Genomic DNA, 6,367 nt, shown 5'->3' on the forward strand with positions numbered 1-6,367 from the left:
CGATATTTTCGCCTTCGAAGTGATGAAAGAACACCACCTACCGGACTTACTGGAGGCCGGGTGTTCTCCGAATGTTTGACAGCGAACAAAAACGGGCCGCAACTCACCAATTGATGGATTTGGAGAATGGGATTCAAATCGTAATAATCCTCTGTAGATCGATCGATGAAATCGAGGACCTGAGTAGCATTCCGTTTCAACAATTCGCCGACAGGCGAACGGAAGGTCCCGTAAATGAACCGGACACTCACAAGACCACACACATATATATAATTGCACATACACACAATACCTAATCGATCCATGATACCAATGGACGAGCTAATCCAGCAAAGGGTCAAAGTTGCGTGACTATGTCAATAACGAGTTCCCCTATGCTGACAACACTTTTCATGAATGCCGTTAAAGATTGATGGGCCCATATGCGACTAATATAGTGCCGATTCTTGGGTTAGTCTACCGAATAAGCTGAACAGACAAAATATTACATGTTACAAGACTAAAGACAAGGAACCAACGACTATGTCCATACCTACGTCTATGCTCCATTGACGGCTTTCGTCATACTTCCTCATGTTCCAGACGTGTGGTCCCCCGAAACCGATTGGGGAGTTACCGGTATGGACCCTCGCAGCGGTCTGCCTACAACAGTGCAGTGGACGGTAACTTGACCATAGACACTCTTTTCCATCAATAAACAAAGTCATAACACGGCTGCATTTCGCCCATTCATATCCTACACTGCACTAGGACTCAGACCCCTAGGAGAGGGTTATCTAAACTCGACGTCTGTGAATACAATGTCATGTTATATAAATGAAAGAAAAGTAACTTGAAATCACGGGTGTCTCGTTTGTTCTCCTCCGGGTTAGAAGCGGGACACACGACCTCTTGTCCCGAAGACAGAGCAGTTGCTACCCCCGTGACACTTCGACCTGTCCTCTTGTACGGGATGATGGTAGTCATGTCCGAGTCGAGGTGCAGCAACTGCAACTTGATGACGCTGAAACAACAGACCTGATTTTTACCTGGAGAAACCATCTCTCTTAACACGCACTACACCTGGACACCCTGTTGTAGGTAAGGGTCTCACTACTCAAAGACAGTTGTTTTTCCTGATTTACACAAGAGGGACTTCACAACCCTGTCGTTGAATGTTCCCCTTTCCATTTTCAGTATCTCAACCACACACGAGTAAAAAAAGGTGTTCTTGTACTATCACGTATTGATAGTCCACTGATTTTCGGAGGAGAGGGACAGCAGACAAGGTAAAGAGGCAAAGTCACGTTCTACCTAGTCCTCCCTCTCTTCAGCACTAATGGTCGTGGACAGGACCAAGGGCTTTCAACACCAAGAGAGGAACAACGTAAGGAATAAACGTGTCACCGTCGAGAAATTGGACGTAATGTCGTTGGAAGTATAAGTGCACTGGTGTGAGATGATCTCCTTCATCTCGACACACTATATAACGCATAACATTTTTCTACAAATGACTTTTCTAATTTACTATGATTCTTCTGACGTTATCTATGTACCAAAGAATAAATGTAAATGTTATTGGGAGTCACCCGGTATGTACCCTCGCAGTGGTCTGTTAAACAGTAGAGAATCTTATAGCAACTTACTTAATCTCGGACTTACATCTACTTTCAACATATAACTCATCCGACGATGTGTGTAAATGTTGTGTGTTTTTCTACAAATACTTTTCTAAATTTACGATGACTTTATTATGTACCACAGAATAAATGGTTCTGATGGTCGAGGTACGAAATGAGGTTACCGCTGCTGTCGTGACTTGTCTAATCTTCTAGCCGTGTAGTAGGAGGTATGAAGGACGAGGTAGCTGGTGATATCCATCGCCTCGACAGCGGGCAAATCTGATAAATCACGAGAAAAGTCGCTCTTTTTCAGCTGATACGGATCGTATCCGATGTGTGCTGTGATTTTTTCACGATATCTGCGGCGTGCAGGTTCATTTAATTGTTTGACATAGTCGGTGTCCTCCATGATTCCTGCGTTGATGAATGATTGCGTTTTCACTTCCTGACCTCCACTTGAATTTCGCGCGTCGTAGAAGTCACGTGACTGAAACCAAGCTATACTGTGGACAATCCCCACAGGAGCAATTTGGGGTGAAGTGTCTTGCCCAGGGACACAATGACACGCTGACTGCAGTGGGGTTTGAACCTGTGACCCCCTGATCCGAACACCAACGCACAACCCACTGCACCACACGGTCATCATCATCATCATCGTCGTCGTCATCATCATCGTCATCATCATTCAGTTATTTTGGTTGTATTAGATAATCTTATTTCTTGTACTGTAGCAGTATCAATACCAGACTGCTTTTACAAGAGAGCTGACTTGAAGAACCTTTACAAAGCGTTAATTGCTTTAATGCAGTCATAAAACGTTTTAAATGACAAGCATTCAGAGAGGGAGGCAGAAAGGCTGCAGGAGGCCAGACAAGGAGCCAAAGATAAAGACACAGACTGCGGGATTGTGTCAGAAAAAGTCTGCATTAAAGTGATGTACTTGATGATGCTAAATGGAGTTGGAAGACTGTCAGTCTCCAGCCATGCTGCTTGATGGAAATGACACTTGGGCTTTTATTGTAGTCCTAAAAAAGAAGTTCTGTCCCGTAAATCATCCTTTCCTGGAAGCTGTTTTAAAACTTTGGGGATATCTTTCTGACTTCTGCTGTGGATTTATGTCTTTTGAGGGATTAAATGTGTCTTCAGGTGAGTGTGAGGACACACACAGGTACATGTGCGTGTCCTTCCCGATGATTAATGTTGTCAAAGGGTCTGAAGAGAGATTTCCTGTGTGTCTGTCTGCAGTCTCAAAGGGTGTATGCATTCATGTGCCACACTTCCTATCAAAGATTTTCTTCAGTGCCTTTTCAAAAATGTAATTCTGATTTGTGTTGTGCTTATATTTACTTTCAAGCCTTCACAGTTTTTCTTTCTTGTGACTTTGTCTCTTTGTTCTAACCTTCTTTAGGTTTCTTTTTCAAGGAGAGATTTCTTTATGTTCCTCGGAAGTCTTCAAATCCACTTTGACCTTCCTTTGAAGTAGAACTCAAGCAAAAAAGTGAATAAGGTTCTCAAAAGCATCACCTGGAGGGTTTTAGTTAGTTTTTAATGTTGTTTTTTTTAAATCTAAGACTCTATTCATTTTGTATTTAGTCAGGTCTTTCATTTTCATCAACTTTGATTTTACTTTAACCTGAAATTAACTGCAAGATTGTACTTGTATTGAATTGTTGAGATATAACTCTCAGCTTGGGAAACATTGCTTTGACCTGTTATATATTGACATGTATACTACCAGAAGCTCCGAATGGAAGCTGGCTCAAGATAGAAGTGTTCATGTTTTTACATTTCCTGAAGGCCACTGCGGCTTTCTAAAACTCTTGTGAAATTCTGATAATGAAAATATGTACAGTACAAATGACATTACATTACATTACATGTCATTTGTTAGACTGTTTTATCCAAAGGGACTTACATATATTCAGTACTGTGGACAATCCCCACAGGAACAATTTGGGGTGAAGTGTCTTGCCCAGGGACACAACGACATGCTGACTGCAGAGGGACTCGAACTTGCTATCCCCTGATTTCAAAGTCCAGCACACAAAAATATATATATATATTCTCTGACACAGTGGATGTAGAAAGTGGGTACAAACCTGCCATCGGCCATATATTTTCAATAGCACTCATCTGTGTGTAACCGTTTTGCAAGGACACACTTGCTGCAATATTGGCTGATTGCTGACAAAGACAATTGTGATATGAGACGAGTAGAGCTGTTGTATTTTGTAAAGAGGCTTGTGAATGTGTAGGTCGTGCTATATGAAACCATGCGTTAAGCAGTTCAAATAACAGCAAATCCCTTCAGAATACATTTCTTAAAGGGGCCCTATTATGCTAATTGTCCGTTGTCTAATGGAAGCGTTTCAAGCAGGGGGGGGGGAGTGTATGGGAGATACATTCTCTACGGAGGGAACCTTTTAGCCTTTGCAGACTATTTACATTTACAAAAAACACAATAAGGGGAAAAAAACCCAAAACATAATAGGGAGAAAGAATAATTATCATCATTCTCTGTTTGTATTTGCTCTTCTGTATGTGTGTACGCTTTACTCATCTGTGCTGTCCAGCGCACGTGTGTGTGTGTGTGTGTGTATTTGTGTATGTGTGCAATCTGGCACAGTACTACTGTTAGCACAGCTGTCCAATCCAAAGAGACACAGGAGGCGGGACACAGGTGTCACATCCACAACAAACCACATCTATAATTATTGGGCTGTGTTTACCTCATTGGCAGTGTGTGTCATGTGTCTGTCTGCCTGTTTTTGTTTGTGTGTGCCAGCGTCTGTATGTTAATAAAAGCAGCAAACCGTATCAGATAGAAAAGAGCATGAGGAAGCATCACATAATACTAGTGAGACAAAATAAAAGCAAAAGCATAAACGGATTTGCCTTGATGACACATTATACTTGTGGCTGATAGAGAAGGAGAGTGGTGCAGTGATAGCGTATTTAGCACAGAAGTTAGCATCGCAAGGGCTCCTTTGCCAAACATGTACAGTATGGGATTTTTCCAATGAATTTGGAAATATGCACAAAATAATCTGTGGCAGACACATTTATGATGTTTAACTGGTTTTGTTCAGGAGCATAATTTCCACATAATAACACCACTTTATGATATTTGAAGCGTAAATGCTCCAGGAGTCAAAAGCTAACTAGCTAGCCTATAGACTATAATCGGCATTACGGTCACATGACTGTGCGTTGCCACCGCTAAGCTAAGGGCGGCTAATGTTCGATTAGTTGTTTATTTGTCACTTGTTAGCAAGCGCCATTTTTCTGACACTTGAAAGATAATTAGGTTTTTTAACGTTGTATTTTATTTCTATGTGTACCCTAACCCTATCTGTTAAGCCAGTGTTAGTCACAGAACAATGTGAGGCTTGTAACTACAAACGTGTTGACTTAAGGGAACCAGAAGTGATCAAATATTGAACCTTCCACTTTTCTTTTGTTGCCGTCCCTTCCTAGTCATTTCGATGTTTAAGTACGCATTCCTGCAGTCACTCCAATATCATTATTACCTTGGAGTCTACATGATTACCACCCCCTTGAGGTATGGAGGTCTGACCCCAATGGTATGATTATTACTTCAGGGGCTATTACTGTCCCTTGCCAACAAATCGAGGGACATTTATAATGGATGCTCTGGACTCTGACTCCTACCTCCAGAGGGTCAATAGGGACTGAGGTTTGTCATAGGAGGACAGCCCATGGGTCTTTGCCTTCTTGCTATCATTATTACATACCGCTGTGTGATATTCATGCACATCTGTCCCCATAGGCCTTTGAGGAGGTATTTGACGTCGATAAAGGTCATGATCCACACATTTAATACAAATCTGTTATTATTATAGCGAGTTTGAATGGTTATGTAAAATACTGAATGGAATCATTTCACATTTGTCCCTCTTTTTATCCTGAATAATACATCTTCACACATTTAAAAATGGTGCTAAAGCCCATCATATTAACTTCTCCTGTAACTGTTTCCAGCAGCTCCTTCAGCACTTAGAGGTGTCTTATTAGGTGAAGCTGCATGGCTATGTGCTAAAAGGCTTTTTGTTAATGAGGGTCATTTTATTGTGTATGAAGGAATTGTGGAAAACCATGACACAGTATCCTGCATCTGCTTAATTAGACTGAAATATTTTAAACAATCGTGCAATAAATCATCACTTCATGCAAGGCAAGGCAAGACAAGTTTATTTATATTGCACCTTTCAACACAAGGCAATTCGAAGTGCTTTACAAACAATGAAAGACATTAAGAAAATGGCATTTAAAATCAGTCATTAAAAAGAAAAGATATTCAGGTTATAATTTCGTTTTTTGTTCTAATTGTTCAAATTGAGCGGTGCTGAATCAACAATTTGGCAACATCACTTTAAACATTTAGCATTCTACAAAGAGATATTTTTGTAATTTAGCCTATCCTCATTACCATTTCAACAAAATGTGATCATTATAATCATTTTTGTTAAATTAAACTGCTTTAGTTTGAGCCACAATAGGTGTCTTTTTTTATGAGGTCCTATTTAGCTTTTTGGGATTTTTCCCTTTGTGCATGTAAATGGTCTGCAAAGGCTAAAAAGGGAGTTTCTCTCCCTGCATGAAACGCCTTGATGGGGCTCCTTAATTTAGGTCCGTAACATAGTGACATCACCATGGGACTAACTAGCAAACGATCCAACACATTGTACGTGATGGGTTAAGGGGCGGGACATCTCTAAGTGGCCTCTTCAGACTGAGGGTGAAAG

This window comes from Notothenia coriiceps, unplaced genomic scaffold (assembly GCF_000735185.1).
Source record: "Notothenia coriiceps isolate Sejong01 unplaced genomic scaffold, NC01 NC01_scaffold00037244, whole genome shotgun sequence".
Lineage (NCBI taxonomy): Eukaryota > Metazoa > Chordata > Actinopteri > Perciformes > Nototheniidae > Notothenia > Notothenia coriiceps.